Source organism: Stenella coeruleoalba (genome assembly GCF_951394435.1).
Source record: "Stenella coeruleoalba genome assembly, chromosome: 4".
NCBI lineage: Eukaryota > Metazoa > Chordata > Mammalia > Artiodactyla > Delphinidae > Stenella > Stenella coeruleoalba.
This window is the reverse complement of record NC_137149.1, coordinates 63,224,423-63,250,409: the sequence shown is the minus strand read 5'-3', so window position 1 is coordinate 63,250,409 and position 25,987 is coordinate 63,224,423. Positions and strand designations below refer to the sequence as shown.

Here is a 25,987-nt window from a genome sequence, read left to right as displayed (position 1 = left end):
TGATTTCAAAGAACCCTTTAAAGTTTGATAATTCCAGGACACTTTTAAAGCTCTGTCAAATTAGGTCTTTTATGAGAACTTGGCTTATTTTAAAAATTTGAAGACTGATATAATTCCACTAACATTTAAAAATGTATGGCAGCAGGGCTTCCCTGGTGGCGCAGTGGTTGAAAGTCCGCCTGCTGATGCAGGGGACACAGGTTCGTGCCCCGGTCCGGAAGTTCCCACGTGCCACGGAGCGGCTGGGCCCGTGAGCCACGGCTGCTGAGCCTGCGTGCCCGGAGCTTGTGCTCCACAATGGGAGAGGCCACAACAGTGACAGGCCCGCGTACCGCAAAACAAAAAAATGTATGACAGCAGAAAATGTCAGTCAAGTATTTACCCAGGTTAGGAAAGATTTGAGATTTAATTTTAACTTTAATTCCAGAAACAGATATTCTGTACCTCTTCCCCAAACTCATTAAAAGCAAACATTATAAATGGAAAAAAAAATCCTGTATTTATATAAACTCAACAAATTTTGCTATAAGCAGAAAGAACTCAAAGATGAGAAAATAGACAGTAAAATCCATCAGGTCAGGGGCCACTATATCTGTAACAACTTGTATAGTGCACGACATTCAAACTTTTACTGAATTTAAACCAAAGAATAAATGAATAAATTAACGGCACAGACCTTGAAAGATCTTAAAATATAGCAGAAGAGGGTTTTGAATGAAACCCTTACTAATTATCAAGAGGTAGGTATGTCCTTTATTTGAGAGAGGATGAGGTTCTTGAGTTAAGAATTTTGAGGTATACCTCAAAAAAATTAACTTGCTAAGTGAAGAATGGATTTGTGAGGGCAGATGCCATTGGTAGGAAAATCAGAAAACTCTTTGAGGTGGCAGGAAGCAATGAGATCTGAAAAGGGGGTGGGTGTTAAAGATACTACAAAAACAGGCCTGATAAAATGTCTGTGGCAAATGGACAGGAAGAAGTCAAAGACGACAGCATTTTCAAATGTGGGTGGCTGCAAGAATGGTAATATTAACATAAATAAGGAAGTAAGAAGGATACAGTTTCAGGGGGATGGAGTGTAGCTTTAGACAAACTTAGCTTTAATTATTTACTTAGCAACAAAATAGCTACGAATATGGAGTCTAGAGCCATATTTAGCTTATAGTTAAAAATCAATCTACAATCTATTTAAGAAATCAGAAACTTAAAGCGTGGATAGATGAATCCTGGGCTGTTAACATTGGTTATCTTTGCATTCTTTCCACTTTTTACTACAAACACATGGCATCAAAATCTCTTTTGTAATAAAAACAAGCTTAGAAACACACTCTGAAATCCAAAATTAAATTTCTAGCACAATGTTAAATCTTTCACTCTGTTAAAAATATTTGGGAAATATTTCTGATTAAACAGTAAATGAAAATTAAAAATAAGTATTGAATTTAAATTCAGCTGTAACAAGCTAAGAGATTTAGTTTAGCTTTGTAAGTTATACGGTAGATTGAAAACAGCAGTTGAGAACTCTCCTATACACTGAAAACTGAAGACTAATTTCATGGTAATAGCCATCTAATACAAGGATTTTATTTCTTTGTGTACCCTAAAAGTATTGTGATATATACTTATATGAGATCAAGGTGAAAAAAAATGAGTGGGCTAAATTTTAACCTTTAAATTATGTCTCCTTGCTATATGGTCACATAGCATTCCAAACTACTTGCTCAGATAATTCAATAATCTCACTGAAATTATTTACTTAATGTCTGCCTTCTTCCCTAGACTGGAAACTCTATGAAGATTACAGAAAGGACTACGGCTTTTGAAGCACTTACAATACATGAGCTGACATTCAATCTTAAAACTGCAATACAGCATGGTAAAAATATACAGGGGCAAGCACAGGATGCTAAGATAGCTGCAGAGGTCAAAGATATATTTCCAGTTAAGCTGGAATTCTAAGTATAATAAAAGCCCCCTTGTTGGATGAAACCCATAGCTGGTCCACTAAATGAAAAAGTTAGTAAGCATAAAAATTATATTTACATATTCTTAAAGGTTTTATTTCAATTTAAACATAAATGCACATTCATTCATAAATCTTTTCATATAGGGTTAATGCCACATATTTGACGTGGGCCTCCTACTGAGTTTGGGTCCTCTTTCTTGCATAAGCCATGCTCACAATGACCCATCATCTACTATTTCCACTTATTGCTTCTATAAATGGAGAGAGAACTTAAAAGCACTTCTGAAAGAATATGAATACAGAATCCATTAGTCCAATGGTCTATCCACCACGAGATAAAAAACTTGCGCCAGAATGTAAATTAATGCACTGCTTCCTTCAAGGAGAAAGTTTTACCACAAAAAAAAACTCTCAGCTGAACCAAACAGTGTGCTTAATGATGTAGTTAATTTACATTCTGGTGTGGGCTCCTTATTTCCTTGAGAACCACTAATAGTCTAATGACCAGTTAGCTGGACCATGGACTTGAACACTTTTAACAGCCTCTGGTTTAGGCTTTGATGATGTTCCCCCTAGTCTTTTACAGTTATCCAGGCTTCATCAAATTTGATAGCAAATTTGTTAATAATTCATTTATATTGAGATGACGTCCCAAAGCAGTCAACTTAATTTTCAAAGAATGAATTCTCTTTTTCTTACACTCCCATGAATTTACATGTTTACCAACGTTTTATAGTTACCATAACAAGCATAACTGTTAAAAATAGGTTTGTGAATAAAAATAACCAACTTCTGGTAAGTACCCAACTCAACAGGTAGGCACAGAGTCATGCAGGTCTGCCGCGGAGTAGCCTACTCAGCCATGAGTGATCACTTGGCCCCTGGGATCAGTAAGTACATTTTACAGAGGGAAAAGAGTGTGTTAGGTTAAAACCATGAGTCAGTTCACAGATAGTTGCTGTCATTTTCCCACATGGTCACTTATTAGTGGTAGCCTAAGTGGTAGAGCAGAAAGAACTTGAGTCAATAATTGAGCTACTCACCAGCTAGCTGTATAATTTGGACAAATCACTTTACCTCCTCGATCTTCAGTTTTCTCTTAAGATAAATGGACTAAGTAAGTAGCATGTGGAAGAACTGAGTAAGAACGTGAATTTGTAAAACCAGCTACCACTTCCTCAGTGTGCAAATGTGCAGGGTAACACGGAATACTTTACATTGAATTGGGCATTCAGTTGTCACAGGCACTTGGGCAAACAGGGGTCATTCCGCTTTCCCCTTACACGTGAGGACCTTGAAGTGAAGTGAGGCTACATGTATCTGTCTGGTGAGTAGCAGGGTTCAATTTGAATCCAAGACTGGCTCTAAAGACCATACACTGTCAAGTACATCACACTGCTTCTTGCTTTTAAAGTATTCTCATTTGCAACCCACAGCTACCTTGTTAGAAGGTAGAGTAGGTATTTACCCTCATTGTCCAAATTGGGAAGCAGACTCAGAGTGTAGCTAAGTCTAGGTTATCAAGGTTAGCTATCTAGAAGAGAGCCATAGAGCAGACTTAAATGCTTTATCAGTAAGACTGACCAAACTAAAAGCAAAAAGACAATAAGCAAGAAAAAAAGAGTACTTACCATATCACTCCTAATATAACAAAATACTAAGTTCATCATTATTGCAATTAAGTGCCAATATGGCATTTATTCACCAAGTACAAATGCCTCACAGATTTTGCCCCACTTGGCTCCCTCCCAACTTCTGTCACTATTTCTTATAGTGTGAAGTGCTGACCCACATTAACATCAAAAGTACCTTTTCATCCCTCAATTGTCCATTGGTACTAACAGCTTGTAGTAGAACAAGTTACATTTTAAAAATCGGCTAAACTAATATTATATGGCCTTTTAATCCCCAACTCATCTATAAAAGTTATCACAATTGATACTTTGAAGACCATAGCATGATTATAACAAAATATTGACTTTAAAAAACAGCCCTTTGGGGCTTCCCTGGTGGCACAGTGGTTGAGAGTCCGCCTGCTGATGCAGGGGACACAGGTTTGTGCCTCGGTCTGGGGGGATCCCACATGCCACGGAGCGGCTAGGCCCGTGAGCCATGGCCGCTGAGCCTGCGCGTCCGGAGCCTGTGCTCCGCAACGGGAGAGGCCGCAACAGTGAGAGGCCCGCGTACCGCAAAAAAAAAACAAAAAACAAACAAACAAAAAGAAAACAGCCCTTTGACTTGATGACAGGTCAAAACGAAAGACTTCCTTAGCACCACCTCCTTAGATTTTGTGAATTTAAGTATGTATTTGCTGCGGCACAAGGATGAAAATCATACCATAAATCTGATGGCAAACCACTGCTAAATTCCTGCTGGATACTTTATGTTTGGCATGTGCACATAGCTGTCTTATGTACCATAAAAAGTAATAATCTGTATAACCATAATTTTGTCTTTTACTGACCTGAACCAAATCCAGTAAGTGTTTGTCTTCTTTGTAGCTTTATGGTGATGGAAAAAAGTAATCAATCAGTACTCTCTAGACACAAATATAATCAAGCAAAATTGCCTGAGTTCTTGGAACATAATGAGCCCATCACAGATCAACTTGACTCTGCTGTAGGATCAATCAGATTTTATGAACTGTATTTTATATTAGATAGAACAGTGTAAGCTGGGTAAGGAAAGGGTAAAAAGGGCAATGTAAGCAATAGAGAGGAGAAAAACATGAAGCACTAGGTTTCTCAACTGCTCATAATTAGAAATGGTTAATCACTACAAATGTTAAACCAGTTAGCTATTAAAGAAACTCCCTGGCTTGCCCTACAACCAGGCCTAAAAAACCCAAACCAAACCAAAAAAAAGGGGAGAAGAAAGAAAGAAAGAAAAGAAGTGAAAAAGCCACCAAAAGACTGTTCTATAATTTAACTCTGGCAGAAAGCAAACTAAGGCATGCTAGTGAGTAAAATGGCGATCAGTGGAGACCAGTGGAGGCGAGGATTATTTCTTAGTGTTAATCTAATGTTCTCAGGCAGTCCACAGCAGTCCTCCCAAACTCTCAGTCTTCAAGTTGGGGGTTGGGGGGGATGGCAAATAAATTTTAAAAGATGAACTGGTTCCATCCAGTGGACCATGTTGAAGCTGTCCAGCAATTCTAAACTGCAGAGCACAGAATTGAATATTCCCTCTTTCTGCTTATAAGAGAAATATCTCCCCAAAGAAAGGCAAATATTTACTAGAAATGAACCAAACAGCCTCAAATTTAAATCTCTTCTAATTTGCTCTTCACACTATAGCCAAAGTTAACCTTCCAAAGTGTAATTCTTGACATCACTCTTACTTAAAACTTTTTTTTTCCCTGATCACCTACAAGATAAATAAAAGCCAAGGTCTTTAGTATGGAATTCAGTGTTTTTGACAACCTAGTAGTCCTTGCCTACCTTTCCAGTCTTCCCTTTCTCTCAAGCTCTCTATTTCACACTTTCTGTCACGAAGAGTTAAAACACACTACATTAACATAAGCAAAATGAATATTATTGAGTACTTCCCAAATGAAAAGGACTATGGAAGACACTGTGCATAATGACAAGTGTGGGTAAAATCTTTTTCCCGGGCTTCCCTGGTGGCGCAGTGGTTGAGAGTCCGCCTGCCAATGCAGGGGACACAGGTTCGTGCCCCGGTCCGGGAAGATCCCACATGCCGCAGAGCAGCTAGGCCTGTGAGCCATGGCCGCTGAGCCTGCGCGTCCGGAGCCTGTGCTCCGCAACGGGAGAGGCCACAACAGTGAGAGGCCGCGTACCGCCAAAAAAAAAAAAAAAAAAATATTTTTCCCTTCTACTACTAACTTTCAACTAACTCTCTTGGCTCTATTCCCCTGGCAATCTGATGGAAGTATGTATGCCGACTATGTTACCTGGCAACATTGCTTATGATAAAAATGATCCCCCATTAGTAAATTTGCATCTGGATTCAGAGGAATGATAAATGAACTATAAATACCTCTTAAGCCATAGCTTTGACTTTCCTAAGTGTGGTGGCTCTTGTAATTGGCACATTCCCTGTGGGGACCCTGGAAGCTAAGTCTATGGAATCCTGTAAGAGAGAACTGTCGCCTGTGGGACACGAGGATTTTAAGCCAACTCAGCTCCTGCATCTTCCTGTTGTGAGCTTTGTCTCCTTGCACCTAAGCTTTCACGGGGAGAGATGTCTCCCAGGTGGCTACATGAACGGCTTACGTGGCCTGCTGTGAGGATTACAACCACTGATGAGTAATATGTGATGCTGCCTTGCTGGCAAGCTGTGGTTCCTGTCTGATAGCCTTCTGAGTAAACAAGCCTGTGGTAGTTTTACAAGTCTGAACCCAAGAAGACCCATTCATTTGCACAGCAACAAGACTATAAGAATGTCTTAGAATGACGTTCCAGATGTTCTACAATCTGAACCCAACCCCTTCCTCTTTCTTTTTTTAGCCTAACATGTATCCCTGTCAAATCCCACCTGATCTCTTACACAGCTTTTACTCGCCTTCCTCTGTTGTTATTTGTTCCTGGGGATCCCCTCTTCCAGGTAACATATACTACCTCTCCACAGTCCATCCCTTTAGCCATCTGCTAAGGTGAAGCTACGGACGTTTTTCCAAAACTAAAGGAGATATTGCATAGGTAAAGAATGCCAAGGGAACTTTTCTAGAGAAGCTAAGTACACAGTTTACAGAAAAAGAATGGAAATTTATCAAGAATAAAAATAGGTTAAGTTGGTGGGGAAATATGGCGATCATGTTAAAGGGTAAAATGCCAAGTAGAGTGTCTAGACCAATTTGGAGGATAGAAAAGAACAGCGTAAAGCAGTCTATTAAGTGCTCCCTTCTGCATTATTAACCATGGGAAGAAACCAGGGAGCCCTGCATTAGCATCAAAAGTAGGTGACTTATAAGAATTAGACAATTCAGTAGTCTGTACCTTGGGAGAGGGAGAAGGGATGGCTAAAAGGATTACAATGGAGATGGCATTTGCCAGTGTTCGGGGAGGGGATATTGTTGCCACAAGTCAGCTCTAGTTCTACCCTCTTATCCTGATTATTCTAATCAGCCTGTCCCAGGATATCTGCAAGCTGATGTTAATTATGTAGAACTTTCACCAGCATCACAGGTTTCTTTCATCCTAAGCTATTAGAACTGCCTCCTTTATTACAAAGTTGTCAATTACCCTAACTTGTTATATTGATATTTTAGGGCCAACTCTATTATTTTCAAATTCTGATAGTGGTTAACTTAAGAACTAACCAAGATGTGGCACTTAGAAAAAAAGTAGTTCTTTTGGAATTGCTAAAGGCTCTAGTTAGTTTCCTTTAAGTGTGTGAACTCTTAGGTTAAACACACCCATTTAACAGCAGAATAGAGAAAACCAGTCAACAGAGAAAAAGAGGAATTAAGTATCCATGCAGAGAGAGACACTGGCAAGAAATCATATAGACCTGGAGAGGGGCAAGCAGCCCAGCTCCTAACTTTCTGTTATTGATGCCAGTTGCCTCTGAGACTCAGCTGCACTTCTTGCCCTTGGATTCTTTGACATAAAGCTATATCCCTTTTCTAACAAAACATTCTTTTTGCTTAAATTAGTTTAACTAATTTTCTATAACTTGTCACCAAATAATCCCTAAGACCAAAAAAGATGGTTAGAGGCAAAGTGTAACAATGTATATATACATAATCAGGTTTTATCATATTGAAAGATTCTGTTAATTTTTTTTTTAATGTTGTTTTAAAGAGAAAGGGAAAGAGAGAGAACTCAATTACAGTTATTTTCTGTTGGGGTATAAACTTTCCATTCATCTTTTTATCCTCATGGTATCTAACATCCTGCCTCATACACACCACATTTAACAAATGTTTATTGAATGGACATATAATTAAAAAATAATGAAATCCACTTGGCCAGTTTGTCTAATTGGGAGTTTTCAAAAGCATTTCAGTTCCAATTAATAAAATACGTTCTTTAAATTCTCATTAGCATAATTCTACGATTATATATATATATACACAAAGGAATGCTGTTTTCTATTCTCTAAATAGAATACTGAAAAACACAATCTGGATCTGATTTATTCAGATTTTGTATTAACTTGTGGTACTATAAAGTCTGCTTAGGTTGTTCTTAAGACTATTCCCGTTCTCCTCCTTCTGGGCACGAGATAGAATTGCAGTTCTCCACCTCCTTGAAGTCGGGTTGCAGTCATATGACTTGTTTGGCCAATGAAATGGCAGTAGAAGTTACTGTGTCACTTTCATGCAGAGCCTTAAGAGCCAATGTGCAATTTATCACATCTTCTCCCCTCCCTAACAAATGTGGAAGCAGGGGTTGAAATGGAGCCTCTGACAACCTGGAGCTCTAAATGATTATTGCAACAGAGCTCTCCTGCTGACCCTAACTGAGCCTGACTGAGCAACAAACCTTTGTTGTTTTAAACCACTAAGATGTGAGGGCTTTTGTTACCACATCATTATTTATCCTACCTGATATACTCTGCAAACCCCTCTCATTGTCTTCAGAATGGTAACATTTTGTACAGCACTGCATCATTTATAGAATACTTTCTTATAGAAGTATCACTCATTATCCAAACTCTCAAAATCCAAACACAACTGGATGGAGTCAAATAAATTTTTGGACTAATCCCTCATTCTCTCAACCCCTCACTACTTGCTATCTGAAACTCAGAGACCAAATATATTGGAATAGGATGATATTCCTTGCTGTTCAAACTCTTGCCATCTACACTCAAGAACAGAAAAAAATTGGACAGTAAAGGATTCCTGATACATTATTTCATTTGTGCCCTTAAAGCTGTTTTTCTACTGCCCAGTATCTACTAGACTCTCAACATCTATTGAATGAATTGTGTGCTGTCATCATTCTAATCTTACAAATAAGGAAACAGATTCAGAGAGGTTCATAAACTTACTGGAAACAACCCTGCACATTAGTGACACAATCCCAGATTTTCTGGCTCCAAACCCCTTTCCATTACGTACCATGCTTTCCAAGATCTCTTACAGCTACAGAATTCTAGGATTTGATAGTAATAGTACCAACAGTGTTTAGGATAAAAAGTAAATGTTAATGACATATTTACATCCAAGAATAATAAAAGTCAACCTTTAAGGAGTTCTACTTGCCTAAACCTAGTTTAATTCAAGACCCTGAGTACCCTGAAGCACAGAACAGGAAAAAGTTCTCGAGATCATTTGGCAATTTGCAGAACAACGAGGAACTATAAAAAGAACTCCAGGAAAAAGCAGCCTTTTCCTTTGATATATAGTATTTTAAAATTCTGACTTTTAGGGACTTCCCTGGAGGTCCAGTGGTCAAGACTCTGCACGTCCAACACAGGGGTCGAGGGTTTGATCCCTGGTCAGGGAACTAAGATCCCATATGCAGCACAGCCAAAAAAAAAAAATTCTGACTTTTAGATTATCTTCAGTTTGGCTCTTAATAAACTGGCTAACCTCAAACCCTTTGCGCTCTAATTCTTATCAAACCTCAGCTGTAAGAAATATTCACAAAGAATCACCTGAAGGGGGCTTCCCTGGGGGCGTAGTGGTTAAGAATCTGCCTGCCAACGCAGGTGACAGGGCTTCGAGCCCTGGTCCGGGAAGATCCCACATGCAGTGGAGCAACTAAGCCCGTGCGCCACAACTACTGAGCCTGCACTCTAGAGCTCACGAGCCACAACTACTGAGCCCATGTGCCATAACAACTGAAGCTCACGCACCTAAAGCCAGTGTTCCGCAACGAGAAGCCACCACAATGAGAAGCCCGCGCACCACAACGAGTAGCCCCCGCTCGCCGCAACTGGAGAATGCCGGGCGCAGCAACGAAGACCCAACGCAGCCAAAAATAAATAAATTTTAAAAAAAAGAATCACCTGAAGGATAGGCAATCCACCCATTTCTACAGGTTCAGTGGTTCTCAATTTGTGTTCCATAGTCAAATAATTTTGGAAAAGGTCACACAATACATCCCCCTTTAAGACAGTAAACTTGAACATTAGCCAAGAAATTGAGAAAAAAAACTATTGAAATTTGTCTAACCCAGTTATCTCAAACTTATTTGAGCTCAGAATCTTATTTTAAGAAATAAACTACTAATTTCTGAGGCCTAAGAACACAGTTCGGGAAATACTGTTCTAGGTAATTCTAAACATTATGAATGGATAAAGTTAAGCCTTCAGAGAACTCACCTTTAGAGTCTTACCATTGTCCTATACTGAAGAACACTGTTAACCAAAATTCATCAGTTTCTGTAGGGATATTTTAAAGCTGTTGTCAACTGTATCACAACAATCTTCCTTTTTATTAGGGCCCATGAGAAAATGTTCCTCTCAGGCCTCATTACTAGAAAATGTCGTGCTTATGCAGGAGAACTGGTTTGTTTTTATCTTGGAATTAGAAACACACTGAAACTTATTTTATTCCACTCTCTCTTTTTTCCGCCTGGCTGCCAGGGAAGCCCAGAGCCAAAACTGTCACTCACCTCTAGTACAGGATCTTATGCACTTGGTATTATCTTACCCTTGACTTTGTAGTCATATCTTCCCTGCTCTGCCTCAATTTTTCTCATTTCGTTTTGTTTTACCCTACAATACTATATGGACACTAAGTTGCTTCAAATCATTTTTGAATCTATTGTATATATTAAGTCCTATTTTCTTACAATTTCATATTGATATCTCCCTACCTGTCCCATTACCCCAAAATATCAGTGTCACCTTTGTGTAAAAGTATCCACAGAGTTATGACAAGCCAATAGAACATACACATTCACAATATAATCAAACTTGCAACGCTTAAACCAGAAGAAAAGTTACCACTGGTTTTTCAGCAGTCTAATACCAAAAAGACTTATTAAACTCTTTTGGAAACGTAAGGACAACTACCATTTATTGGGTACCAGTAACTGCTAGGCACTTAACACACAACAGTTTCACTTTATTATTTGTTTTAAAGAAGGACATTGGCATTATACGTGATCCCTGGAAAGATGCACAAGAAACTGGTAATATTGGTGGGTGGGGCGAGAGACTTTGTGTATCTCTTTTGTACCGTTTGAATTTTAGGAATCTATTACTCAAAAAATTTTTTTAAAAAACGGAATGATAATAAAGACGGCAGAAGTGCTTTACTCTTTGATTCAATAAACTTTCTTCGTCAGCTTTTGATCCCTGCGTATGCACTGAAACGCCTAAATGAAAAAGTTTCAACCAGACACGCCGGTTTTTATTGAAATAAAGTCTCTTTCTGATTCTCCTCACTCCGGGTCTGAGGCAATTATATACTTAAAAACTTAGATTATGATCGCCTGCGGGTAACAATTAAAAAAAAATTCGATATGGTTTCCACTTTGTTTTACTGGTAGAAGAGGACGGGGAGGAAGCACTGATTCTGGACAGCAGCCCACGCCGCAGCAGGCCTGCCACAAACGCCGCGTCCAGAACTTTGTACAACTCGAGGGCAGCCCAGACGCCGCTCAGGACTCTCGGCTGCGCGGCGGGAGACCCGGCCGGGGTTCGAGCCCCGGGCGCGGCTCGGGGAAGTCCCCGCCTAGCCCACCCCTCCAGACCGAGACGCCCCGGGGCCGCCTCCCCGAGGGCCCGTCCGGAGTCGGGCAGCCGCGGCCGGGCGGGAAGCTCGCGCGGAGAGGGGAGCGGGCCTCGGCGCGCGGCCGGCCCTCTGCGGCCCCATCCCCGACGCCGAGGAGAAAGTCGCACTTACCGCGTCGGGCTCTGGAGGCGCCCGGTGGTCACGGCGGGGCGGGGCGGCCAGGCGGGAGAAGGAGGGAAAGCGGGGAACGGGGGCCGGCGGGCCGAGGAGAGGGATGCTCGGCCCCTCGGGCGCCCCCAGCCCCTTCCCGGCAGCCTCACCCCCGGCGCCGGCCGGCCCGGAGCCAGCCACTCCACCTCCGTCAGGCCGCACCAGGCCAGTGGGGAGAGAAATTAGTCTGGCAGCCCCGAAGGGGGGGCGAGCGAGCCGGCGGGTGGGGGTCGGGGGTCGGCTCGCCAGTCAGTCCGGGTGCGGCGCCAGCGGCTGCCCGCCCCGCCCCCTCCAGCCTGGCTCCGCCCCCTTCAGCCAGGCTCCGCCCCTCCTCGCCAGCCCGCCTGCCCCGGGAGACGCCGCCGCCACCCGGTTGGCGGTTTCCCTTGCCCCGGGAGTGGTGCCCGCCGACGGCCTGGGCCCGGGGAGGGAGAGGAGAAGGGGGAGGGGCGGGGAGTAGAGGGGAGGCAAGGCCGCAGGCTGCGGGGAGGGGAGCTTGTGGGGGAGGAGAACGTCAGGCTGGGTGGGGCTCTGGGGGGAGGGGGCGGGGCGCGGAGGACCTGACAAAGATTCCGGTTGTTCCCCGCCCCTTGAAACTGGGATGAGGGGGAATTCCTGGGGGTGGAAGTTTAGGAAGACGTCCGTCTGCAGGGCTGGAAGCCGATCAGAGAGCTGGCCTGTGTTTTTTTGATTCCTTGGAGAACAGGACTGTATTGTCCTAGAGCTTTGGGGGAACTCACCAAGAGTTGCCTCTCTTCTCCAGCCCCTGCAACCCTTCCCCTTGCAACACTCGGATAATTATTGTGCTCCAGGTAGTGGGTTTGTGGGTATTGTGACATAGCAATTATTATCCTCAACTCTGTGGCCATAATCATTGGTTTCCAATGGTGGGTTAATAAGAATTCCGCAAAAGTTGGTTCCTTATTTATTTCTCTAGCGAGCTATATTCTTTATTTCTCTAGTATGTTAATGTATATATATGATAGATGCTGAGAATGTCAGTGACTAGTTTATTCAGCGCCTATATGGCAAACACAAATCTAAAGCGCTTTATATGTGTTAACTCAATCAGTCTTAAGCAAAACAGTTAAGGTCCCTCCCCCACAGAGCTCACGGTGGATAAGGGAGGGAAGGGGTTTCCTTAGTTTGTCTCAGACTGATGTGTAAAGGAAATGTCCACCTGCTTTTTGATCTCAATGTAATGCATATGTTCATTATTTGCAGTCAGTGTACTCTGAGCCATCTCTATCTATCCTATCGGTGAGGGCTGCATGTGGTCAGTCGTCCCAAAATGACTTACTAAGGAGGTGTTCAGTACGTGTCCATAATGAAAACCCAATTGAAGCAAATGGTCCAGAAGACTGATGGGTCAAGTCATCAGCAAAACAGCATAGCCAAATTTTGACAACAGCCTGGGGTGCCTGGGAGATCTATTTAGGGATCTATTTTGTACACTCCCTCTTGGGGAAGTGGTTAGAAAAAGCAACATAATGTAAAACAATGAAGCATTGATATGCTAGTTCAAAGTGGATGACCTGATTTTAAACTGTTAAAATCAGGAAGAGATACTTCACAAAATCTACCACTGAGGGCTCCAACCGCAAAGCTCAGGATACATTTTTTATCAGAGCCACCTGGAAGAGACTCCCCACTCCCTCTTTGCAACCTCACCTACCATGCATAGATAAAAATTACTTCAATAGCATTGTCTTTAAGTACACAAGACAACTGTGTAAACCCACAGCCTGAATTTATAGAATTTGGTACTAATTTTAAGCTCTCATTTGATTTTTCAGTGTTAACATTTGTGCACATTGACAGCAAATGACACTCTTCTCATAGTTTTGTTTCCTCTCATAGTTATTTGTTCAGTTTTGGAAATTTAATTCAGTCTTTTTCATTTGGGTTTATAGTGAGAAAGGCTAAAAACGCATTACAATCAAATCAGATTACAATTGCAGTAAAAAAGAAATAGGAATTCCCTCTCTCTTTTTTTTCCCCCATACTAAGTATATTGTTTGTTCGGTCCTGAAATCTATTCTCTTTGATTTACTAATCTGTTTTCAGTTTATTTGCTCCTCCACCCCAGTGAAAGCAAATCAAATAAAACATCCCTTGTGATCTGGCATCCTGCTGTTGGCCTCAGCTCGCACCATGCTTGCTCTCAGGCTGTTCCACACAGTGGACTCCTTTCACTCCTGCCAACAAACCAAGAATTTGCCAGTGAAGCCTTTGCATGTCTGTCTGTTTGGAAGGCTCTTAGCCATACACATGACTGTCTCCCTTTTTTTTTCATGTCACCTTTCCTGACTATGTATGTAAACCTGCAAACCGCCACCCCACCCCCTCTCCTTTTTCTCAACACTTAGCACCACCTGACATATATTTGTTTCTCTACTCCCACGAGAATGTAAGCTCCATGAGAGCAGAATCCTGTCTGTTTAGTTCACCGTTCCATATCCAGTGTCTTATTACTTACTGTTGTCTGTCACATAGTAGATACTCAGCAAATATATATATATACATATACATATATGTTTTAAATGAATGAATGACTTCACATAGGAAAGATAGCTTGTATCCCTTTTTGTAACGGCCAAAGGGCTTTCATGAAATTTATCTTATAACTGAGTCATATGACTTAGACATATTTATAAGGTCTAAAATACAGCCTGGTTTTACCCTATTTAAAATTAGAATTTGAAAATGGCAGGTTTTAATCTCTTATTCTGGCAATACACTAAGAAACAGGAATTGAAGAAGTATTCCCAGCTAAGAATTTATGCTGAGATCTTACAACTTGGCCCAAAATGGATCCATAGAATCAGAGAATAATGATAGATCAATAAATGTTGTCAAAGTCTTAATATTTTTCCCTGAGATGAAACAATATAGCAGTAATCAGAAGCGGAATAATTAAACCTAAAATGTGATTACTCTACTGATAACTTGATAAATGGTGCCAATACAATGGCCTTTGTGAGTGCTCAGATGATTTTAATTGGTAATAATCATGATAATGAGGTTAACAATTAATGTTTTAATCTGGTTAAAATGTAGCACTGATAGATAGCAAACAGAACTTAATCCTAGTGTATAGATGCCCTTAGTAAAGAGGTGTTTTGACTTTTTATTTTCTGCTCTGATTACCAGTTGTGTGAGTGGGGATAATTAAAGGCTTAAATATCATTATATACAGTATGTTCAAAATCCCAGGAATGGGATCTTTTTTAGAGACTTTAGGATTACTTTTAACAGTATTGCTGCTATCCATGTTTTGACATGAAACAGTTTTCTGTGACAATACAGAGCTTTAAAAGGTCTAAGCAGATCATACCCCTGGAAGGAGAATCTCCAGGTTGGGAGAGATAGATGGCCAAGAAACCCAACCCAAAATGTGTCCCCTTGAAGTTCACTTCAGATTCTCACTCTGGTTTCTCTTGGTTCCCCAGGGTAATTTCATTTCCCTTTTTAACTTGGTTCAAATACCAAATTAAATTAAATTAAATTAAAGGTTTCCTTGGCTTTCTTTACCACAGCCAAGCCAATCTAGAATTTTCAAAATGAACTTTACTAAATTCTAAAGGAAAATAAAAATGAAATTATTATGGAAAATATAAGCAACACCCATAACTCCATTCATTTGTTCAGCTGCTCTTCTCCAGTTTCCATTCTTCCAGGATCAAATTTCCATCCCCAAAGGGCAGGTATAAATTTGCAGGCAATCTACCTAGTTTCCTTCCCTCTTGACTTCCTTTCTTTCTCCACATGGTAGGGTCATTTTTTCTGTCTTTCACATGAGAGCCATCAGGTTTGTCCCAATCACAACTATTGGACTTGTACACCTGTTCAATGCTTGCTTCTGGTCAGAGGGCTATGGTATAGTCCCAGTCCAATGCCAGGACCTTGGGGACTGTCACAATGTGAGAGTTCCTTCTTCAGGTGGGACTCTCTTTATGGAGGAAAGGTCATTATAAGCCCACTGTCAGGTTACTCCTTTCCGTCCCCAGAGCATTCACATAAGAATTACTCTACAATAGAAAGACTCACAATTATGTCTAAAATAAGTTCTGTTCACAATAACAGGTGACCTAGATCTTAGGAATTAGAAAGTTTAAGGACTCCCCTCTTGGGACAGGGGCCTGGCAGTGCTGGGCAGCAGAGACAACAAAGTCAGGTACTGACTGCCTGAGGGTTTCTTGCTGGAGGGCACCCCAGTGCTAAGAAGGGAACACCAGGGGCAAAAGCAGCCCTATGGTGAGAGATGCTCAGCAACAGACACACAGTGGCCTTCAAAGCACAAATCCATGGTCATAATTCAGCAGAGGTGGCAAACTTGGCACCTGTCTGAGTCATGAGGGGCTCCTAGGAGACATCACTGGCAGTGCCTATCAGGAAACAGACTGACAGAGGGACAAGAAATGACTTGTCTAAAGCTGCCCAGCAAGTCAGCGGCAGAACTAGGATGTGCCCAACAGGTCTGTCCTCCCACAGTCCAGGACATACCACCATATCACAGATGGCTGTATCAGACCCGGTCCTGAGCAGAGATCTGGCATCTCCCCCGACACACGGTCTGCTCAGCAACCCCCCTCCCTTGGGAACACTGTGGCCTCTGGCAGGCAGGGTAGTAGTCCTCAGGCTCAGGGGCTGTGAGTCGGAGGGCACTGGGCCTCGTGGGGGGGGCCCTGCAGCCCTGCCTGAAGCTTATAACCATTCAGCAGGGCCCTACTAGGCTCAGGTTCACGCTCTGTAGTTAATGATCATGGTGGGCAGTACCAGCCCCAGCTCCCCCGGGGATTGCCACGGTGGTCGCCAAAATGGCATAACTGAGATAAGGTGAAAGAGTAACAAATAAAGCCAACTTTTTACAAAAAATTAAGAAAAGTAAACAACAACCACAAAAAAACCCAAGCCTCCCCACCCCCCAAACCTGCTGGGGACATTGGAAAACAATGTGCATTCTCTCATGCACATATTTCCATCCACTCATTCGTAAGTAGGCCTTTTATAATCAGGCTGTGTTCTAACCAGAAAAAAAGGTTTTTGTAAAACAAATTTAAACACTTCCTGCCAGTCTCCCTAACCTTGCTAAAACACAAACCTAATTCTGTTCATCCCCCAGGACCCTGCTTAGCAAGCTTTAGTGACTCCATTTCCTTCAGGGTAAAGTTCAAACATCTTAGCATGGTTGTAAGATCCTTTATAACCTTACCCCTTTATTACCTCTCCAGGCCTGTGCCCATTCTGAATGATTTGCAGTGTCCAGAATGTATCATTTCTTCTATTATTATACTTTTAAATATGTTTCCTCCATCTGGAATGTCCTGCCTTTCCAATCTCTGCTTGCGTGAGTTCCTTGAGACTCAACTCAAGGGGCATCTCATCTGGCAATCTTTATCTTGAATCTTCCAGGCTGACCTTGTTCCTTCTCTGTTTTCCCATAATATCCTGCATACTCCTCTATTGTCACAGGTACTTAATGGGCTATGAACATTGGTTTACTTGTCTGCCTCCCTGACAAGCTGAGAAGTCTATGATGTCAGACACTCATAAATATTTGTTGAATGAGTGAATGAATGAAAAAACCCCTTGCCTATGAAGCCTTGAGAAATAGCAACTTATTAGGGTATGGCCATTTCTACTCCTTAGCATTATAACATATATGAATGGAAACTTTCCTCTAATTTATAGTGTTACACTACCAGTTTCATAAAACTTTAGAAGGTCCTTAATTTAGGATCCTATTAACTTATAAGGCAAGAGAATGAGCACAAAGTACTTGTATTTATTTTCATGCATTAAAAAAATTCTTCCAGCATCTCAATATACTTGTTGTGCTTTTTAAAAATGAAAGTTGCAAGACTGCTAATTGATGTTGATTTCTCATGAGTTAAAAAATGTTCCTTGATGTATCTTCGTATTTGATATATTACTTCTGGGTCCACTGCCTAACAGACAGGAACCACTCCTCTGGCTTCCATCTCAATGGTCTCAGAGAAGAAGTTGATAACCACTATGCAGGGTTAAGCATTTAGGTTTGGCACTGTGCTGATGGTTTGCTCTTCGAATATTCATGCAGCAACACTTACCAGATGTGATGAAGAGGCCTACAGCACAGAAGACACGATGCTACTTGTTATGGGGGAAAGTATTAAACAAAGATGATTCAGACAGATATGTAAACTGAAAAGTTCTTATCATTATGCTTCCTCTTCCTCCTCCATTTTGCTCATCTTTTTTTAAAAGCACAAATCCCTCTTTGTTCACACCAGCATTCTATATTCAATATCTACACTTAGCACAGAATTCTTGAGGAAAGATTCAGGTTGAGTAATAAGCAGCTGACCTGAGATACAAAAACAGTGGGTGACTAGAAAGTGGCATGTTCTATACACATTCAAAGACAGTCACAAAGTCAATGGTCTCAGCAAGACGGGGAAGAAAACAAACATCTCATTCTCCTTCCCCAGTCCCTAAGAAAGTCAAGACATAGTATTACTTATAGATTACACGTATCAGGAGATGGAGAAGCACAATCAGAACATTCTTCATGATGCTAGACTATAACAACCTTTGACTCTTTAGGAAATAGAGTAAAATCAATCGCTGAGCATCTGAAAGTTTTAGGTGCAATAGGTCCAGTCTCAGATATAAAGAACTTGCTGCAACAAGAGGGCATTTCAATGTCAAATTATGAATGCATTTCATTCTCTTCCCCTCCATTCCCAAGAAAATCAAGAAATAGTGTCGCTTAGATTTAGAAGAGCCCTCCTATTGCAGCCAGTTCTTTTTATCTGAGTATAGACCTATTGGACCTAAACTTTCAGATGCTCAGCGATTGATTTTACTCTATTTCCTAAAGAGTCAAATGTTGTTATATTCTAGCATCATGAAGAATGTTTCGGTTGTACTTTTCTGTCTCTTGATACATATCATTAACATGATAATACATTTCAAGGTCAAATTAGTTGCCAGAAACTTTGTTCCCACAGGCTGAAATACTGCAGTGGTCCAAGGAATCCATTCCAGGGTGGCTTCCATCTAGCCTCCCCTCTCTGACTGTACTCTTTGGGCAGACAAGCCCGCTTCTTATTCCTTTTAAGGAAAGTGGTCCCGACAGGTTCCTTCCTGCACAGGCTGCTATCTCAGTTCAATGGGTTTTGTTTGTGAAAACAGATTCTGCTTTTCCTGCCACAGGTGATGGGGTGGGGAAAGGTTAGGGAAAGCAGCCATGTGTGGGCCAGGCACGTGAAGGCCCAACACCTCTGAGGAGGCCTGTGGGTGAAGACCTTGGGTGAACTCTGCCTAGTCTTGAGAGTTCTAAACACAGCTGTGGCACAGCAAACCAGATCTTCCCCAGAGGGGAGGTGAACAAAGAAAAGGCAGCTCAGTGAACCGTAGCCTGTGGTCTGAGCATCTTTTCTGGTTCTCTGAGGGGCCAGGTGTACATCCCAGGTTGGCCCGGCTCAACTGGCTGCTAACAGGTGACCTCCTGTGTGCCCACATGACCTCAGTTCTTTGCAGCAGCTTCACTACAGCCACTGAAGGTAACAAGGCAAGTAGGGGCAACACTGTGGTCTCCTGTCAGCCTGACCTGAGGCTTTCTCTGAATTTCTCTCCAACTAAGTTCAAGTTCTGGCCTACACTCCCAGCCTCAGGAACAACATCCCAGCCTCTTTCTCAATAATCTTTGTTTCTAAAACAGTAAAAAGCCTATGTGGAGAGAGAGAGAGAATTATGTATACTGAGTTACAATTTCCATAAAGTAAAATCTACCCTTTTCAGTGTACAGTTCTAGAGTTTTTGCATACGGTTGTATAATAGCCGTCATCATCAAGATATAATCAAGATATATAATATTTCCATCACCTTAAAAATTCCCTCATATGCCTTTGTAGTCAACCCCTCCCTCTACCTCCAGCCTCTGGCAACAACTGGCCTGTTTTCTGTCTCTGCACTTCTGCTTTCCCCTGGTGTCATATAAAAGAAATCATAGAAAGCCTTCTTTAACATCCTTATTTAAACCAACATGTCCCTTGCCCAACTCTCTGTTAGCACATCATACTCTTATTTTTTTTCAGAACACTTAACATTATCTGAAAATGAACTATTGTCATTATTTTCTTGATTGTTGTCTGTCACTGGAATGTACACTCCCACCAGAATGTGAGTGCCAGGACTTTGCCTCATTTCCCACTTCATCTCCAGGGTTCAGAACTGCCTGACACTGTGTAGGTGTTCACTAAATGTCTGCTGAATGAACTGCAAAATGAATGAGGACAATGGAGCTTCCCCAAAACCTCTCTATACTTAGGCAGGCCTCATTAATAAAAGATTATTTCCACCCCCAAAATGTGTTAATCCAAGCACTGCTGTGCCAAAGTAGATGGTTTATCTTCTAGTAATACATTTAGAGGTAATTAGACTGGTCCAGATTATGAATTATCTTTTAAATTCACTTTCTGGATGATTAGATTATCTAGAATAGAACTGGTCTGAAGTGGGTAAAATGGAAATAATGACAGTAACTATTTCATACAGTTGTTATTAGGATTAAATGACTTAATGTAAGTGAAGTTTTTAGCACAGTAGTTCTCAACTGGGAGCTATTTGGCCCACCCCAGAGACATCTGGGATTGTCTGCAGACATTTTTTGTTGTTGTTGTCCAAACAGGGGTGAGGAGTGTTGCTACCGGCCTCTGCTGCTAAACATCCTACAATGCACAGGATAGCCCCCTACAAAGATTTATCCAGCCCCAAACGTTGGTAGTGCCACCTGTGAGAAACCCTCGACTAGAGCAATGTCTGGCGCACAGAAAGGGCTATACAGTAAGTCCCCTACATACGAATGGGTTCCATTCCAAGAGCACGTTCATAAGGCCAGTTTTGTTCCTAAGTCAAACAAAGTTAGCCTAGGTACCCAACTAACACAATCGGCTATATACTGATGATTTTACACTTGCTTCCGGACATCCTGGGCTTGAAATAAAGATACCGTACTACTGTATTCTATACAGTACTGTACAGTAAAGTACACAAAAGCAGAACCACTTGTAGAGGATGCACGCATGTGACAGTAAATGCCAGACACGAGAACTAACTTACGTGATTGGACGTGCGAATGCATGTTCGCATTTTTGAAAGTTTGCAACTTGAAGGTTCGTATGTAGGGGACTTACTGTATTTGTGTTTGCTATTATTATTATTTTATAAGTGATTCTTCTCTGACAGACAAATGTTCTCACACAGTCTGTAAGTGGGGGTATAGCACAGTGGCTGACAGCATTAAATCTGCAGTCAGACTCTGTGGGTTTGAAGCTTAGCTTTACTGTTTATTAACAATGTGATTTTAAGCACATTACTTGACTTCTCTGTGCCTCATATTCTTTGCCTATAAAATTGGAATAACAATAGAAACTCCCTCAGAAAGCTGCTGCGGATTGATTAAAATAATCCATATAAAACACTCAGTAATGTTGTAAAAAATTAATCAACAGAAACCTCAATTTAGAGTTGGGAGACCAGAGCAGGGAGCTCCCATGTCCTACAACAATAGGAGAGTCTAATAGGAAGAAGAAAGACTCCTCTTCTTGCCTGGCAAGAGCTCAACCAATGAGAGACTGTCACAACTCAGCCAATGAAAATCCATGGACTCTTTGTTTACTATAGTCCTCCCAATTTCCTTTCCCCTTCTATAAAAGAGTACTCCTCTTCACTTTTGCTGGGGACTTGCTTGTGGCTTGCCATGATTGCAGACTCTGAATTGCAATTCTTTGCTGATCCTGAATAACAACCCCCCACTTTTTTTTTCCTGGAGAAATAATTGGCAGTCTACCTGTTTTAAGTCAACAATGTGTAATAGCACATAGTAAACATTTAATAAATGTCATTGATCATTGCTATTGTTTTTGTTGACCTCAAAAGATCTTTCCACAGAATATAGTGAAGGGATTGGGGGTAGTTTCAACAAAGAAAAAATAGAAAAAATATTGCTCATATAAAGTATTACAAGTGTATATTTCATACAATAAGAGATAACTACACAGACTTTAAATCCAAACCATTTTTAAGACTATTATTTTTTAAAACTATGTTGCTCTTGCTTTCCTGGTAGAGCAGCTCCTTGAAATAAAGGATTCTCTAATTTAAAAAAGTTGTATCTAGCATGCAACGTACGATTATTTAATTAAGACTTTTTTCAATTAGAATTATAGATACACTAAAGTATTTCCAGAATCCAACTCTCAAATATGAAATATAAACTTAGGAATGTTAAACACTAGTACAGTATCAACAGTCTCTTGTGTTTTAGATTTATTAAGGTTTTATTCCTTCATTGAGATAGTAGAGAGAAGCCCACAGTGAGTTTGCAGATTTGTAGTCATCCTCTTTTTATAATCTGATGTTTGTGAAGGTACTTTGGAAATTGTCACAAAATGGAGGAGAAAACCCCCACCATATACAAAATAAAAGGGAACACGACAACCTGGGGAAAATGTTTGCAACATATATGGCAAAAAATATGTATTCCCAATAGAGAAAAGAGGCCCACAGAGCAACAACAAGGATATGAGTGCTCCCATAAAAGACATGAAGAGGCAATTCAAAAGAGAAGAAATTCAAATTGCCAGTAAATATGGAATATGTTCAGACCTACTAGCAATCAGAGAAACACAAATTAAAACAAGTTTTGTGTTTTTTTTCCCTTTCAAATTGACAAAAGTTAGAAGAATAAAATGGCCAGTGTTGAAGTTTGGTGGTACAAGGGGACCCCCATGCACTGTGGGTAGAGTATATGTTGACACAACTTTGCTGGGAGACAGTTATCTATATGAATTAAGAACTTCAAAAATCTTTATGCTGTTTGTCTTCATAATTCTACTCTATAATCAGACTTGCACAAAGATATATGCATGTGACTATTCACATTGTGGTGCTATATAAAAATTTTTAACGACAAATGGAGTATGCTTAAATAAATTTCGATCTATGAACATTAGAAAATCAAATAGTCTTTATTTTATTTATTTTATTATTTTAACATTTTTATTGGAGTATAATTGTTTTACAATGGTGTGTTAATTTCTGCTGTATAACAAAGTGAATCAGCTATACATATACATACATCCCCATATCTCCTCCCTCTTGCGTCTGCCTCCCACCCTCCCTATCTCACTCCTCTAAGTGGTCACAAAGCACGGAGCTGATCTCCCTGTGCTCTGCAGCTGCTTCCCACTAGCTATCTATTTTACATCAAATAGTCTTTAGAAATAACTTATTCTGTAGAGTTTTCATGTTTGGCTTACAGAGAGGTGATGGTACAGAAATATGAAAGAAAGGAGAGCACAGATGCAAGGGGGGACATCTAAAGAGGAGTGTCCTTTACCCTTACATACTTCTCAGGCTCTGGGAGTCTCCAGGGCTTCTCACAGTACCTCAGGGTAAATATTCACATTAAATTCTAACAGTAACTCAGAGTCACACACTTAAAGGTTTAGAGCTTACTACATCTCTGGCCTTCAAAGCCACAAATGACATTGTTAAACAAAGTTTCTTACACACCACTAGATGCTTATCTACTTATTTCTTTCTTACTTTTCTGCTGCTTCAGTTCTACCTTCAAATTAAAATTAAATAAAATCAAGAGTTAGCACAACCCATATTTATTTATTTCTAAGGCACTATCATTTTAAGTTGGATTACCTACAAGAAACTGCAGCCTAATTCTTAAATTTTCGTGATTGGTGGTGTTTAAAATGCAAATATTTAATGACATACTTTATGTGGCAGTGTCAGTAATAAAACATTTTAGTAGAGTCAGAAAAAGCAAGATACTTCAGCTCTTTTCACCCTTGCTATTGAATCTTGGAGGATTTGACCCAAGGGGTACTTGGAACTTCTTGTTGGCTATTGTTCTGCTAACACTTTAAGCTATTAGTAACTGTAAGCAGAAAGATCAAAAGTATTTATGAAAATTAAATTAAAATATAATAGAACAATCGAGGACAATAAAAGATTCTTGAAATATCTGAAGGAATATCACAATTTTCTCATGATTTGCTAAATCAGAGATGATACACTGGTATCCGGCAAATGGATTATAGGCCAGGTATGAGACACTGAACCCCTACATCCTCAGAGCAGCCAGGCAGTGGCCTGGGACTAAGGGACCCTGGACTGGCCTCCTGACATCCACCATCTGTACAGCACCAGAGAAGCCAGCTGCAGAGAACATGGAACAGCCCATTATTGACAAAGGACCCATGATGCCGCTAGGCAAGTTTATCTTCTAGGTGTTCAGGAATAAGTTTAGCAGCCTGAGTTCATATTGCGGGGAAGGGAGTAGCAAGGAAAGAAGCAGATCTATAAGAAATACTACCACACAAACAAAAAGCTCACAAATCCATAAAATTTAATATGGACAAAAAAATTAATAAATGAACCAAAGCGCTGTCGTTCATAGAAAAGGACAGGTACTAACAAAAGTAGTTTCAGGGCTTCCCCGGTGGCGCAGTGGTTGAGAGTCCGCCTGCCGATGCAGGGGACACGGGTTCGTGCCTCGGTCTGGGAAGATCCCACATGCCGCGGAGCGGCTGTGCCCGTGAGCCATGGCCGCTGAGCCTGCGCGTCCGGAGCCTGTGCTCCGCAACGGGAGAGAGGCCACAACAGTGAGAGGCCCGCGTACCGCAAAAAAAAAAAAAAAAAGTAGCTTCAGTAAAATCAAAATTAAAGGGGAAAAATATAGAAGTGGTTTAACTGCTCTTATAAGAAAATTCACCCAGGAATTAAACTGACTTAATAGTGCTATGTCAAGTAAATACTTTCTTGATCAATTTTATCGCCATTGGTAAAGTTATGGTTGGAATGTTTGTATTCATAAATAAGAGAATGTCTGAGGGAATCAAAACAGGGTCAAAATGGGGAGTAGAGAGTCCACTGACCACTTAGTGATACCTGTAAGAATTAAGGAACAGGGTTTCCCATCCATCCTTACCAGAATCTCTACTGAAGACACTGCCTGACCTGTAATCCAATATATCTCAGTCCAGTAATTGGTGCAGGCCATAACTCTCATCAATTTCTCTCTTCCTTTGAATGATCCTTAATGCTGGTCATAAAATAAGTCCTATATTTGAAGTCATACACCCATTTTGACTGTTCTTAGACTCAGGTCTTAAGGTCCATGATTCCCATTTGTCCAACAAATTGTTGCACCCAATCAGAAGAAAAGACAGTTAATTCATATTCACAATATATTCACAGGATGACCTTTGTTCCCTGCTTCCTACCCCCAGCTCACCCATTGTTCCATAAAGCTCAGGGCTGGATGGGTAAAGAACAAGAAATAGGATAGATGGAAATGGATGGGTGGTGAGGGTACAAGAGGGAATGAGCAGGGAGAAAAGATTGGACATATCTGATACCATTTTTTTTTTAAACCAGAAAACAAGAACAATAGAATAAAAATACTTGTTTGCACATATTCTATATTCACCATGAATTTTACCTGCCCTTCATTTATATTCTAAGATGATGCATTTTATTTCACTGGAATTATTGTAATGAAAGATCTTTTTTTGAAATGGGAACTGAAAATGTGGATTCTGTAACAATAATCACTGTATTTATAGGTATAATGATAATAAGTACCATTCTACTGCTTTTATACAATGTAGTAGAGCCAAAATTTTACATGTGTCTTTTTAATTTATCCTTACCTTTTATACTGTTTACTGTCTTCTAGACATATTGTTTTCTGAACACCAGAATCCAGGACAATGCACTTAAAAGTGGGTCAATAATCACTTAATAAGTAAATGAATAAATGACGTTCTTACAACCTGGACATAACTGACATTCATCATTTCACTTTTGGTGAGTATATTGTGGGTTTATATTTACTCACACAGATTGGTAAGTGTAGGAAAACAGCTTCAAATTTAGATGAGAACAAGACCTCTTTTCTTCCTGAGATCATTTCTTTATTCTTTCTTGTTTAGAAGATAGTTTGAAAGTGCTTGTTAGAAGATAGTTTTCTTAGTGGAAAGTGACTCAAAAATGAAGTCTCAGTTCAAGGCCTCCTTTTTATAAAAAAGGAAGTGAGTATGAGGTAAGCTGTATAAACAAAGTACCGCAGAGATGAAACTTAAACCAGGAAGAAACATGCCATCAATGTACTTGATGAGAACACATGTGTCATGTGAAGAGAC

At 40.6% G+C, this 25,987-nt stretch overlaps 1 protein-coding gene across 2 annotated transcripts in view; it reads right to left on the bottom strand.

The window, feature by feature from the left end:
• The window catches only part of KLHL5 (kelch like family member 5), a 74,621-nt gene extending 62,549 nt beyond the window's left edge, over positions 1–12,072 (bottom strand). The window contains exon 1 of one of the 2 annotated variants that reach the window (XM_079920821.1): positions 11,736–12,072. The gene's annotated coding sequence lies outside the window, so the exon portion shown is untranslated. The remainder of the gene's footprint in view (positions 1–11,735) is intronic. The other variant, XM_079920819.1, reaches the window with a different exon arrangement.
• Positions 12,073–25,987: the final 13,915 nt, after the last annotated feature.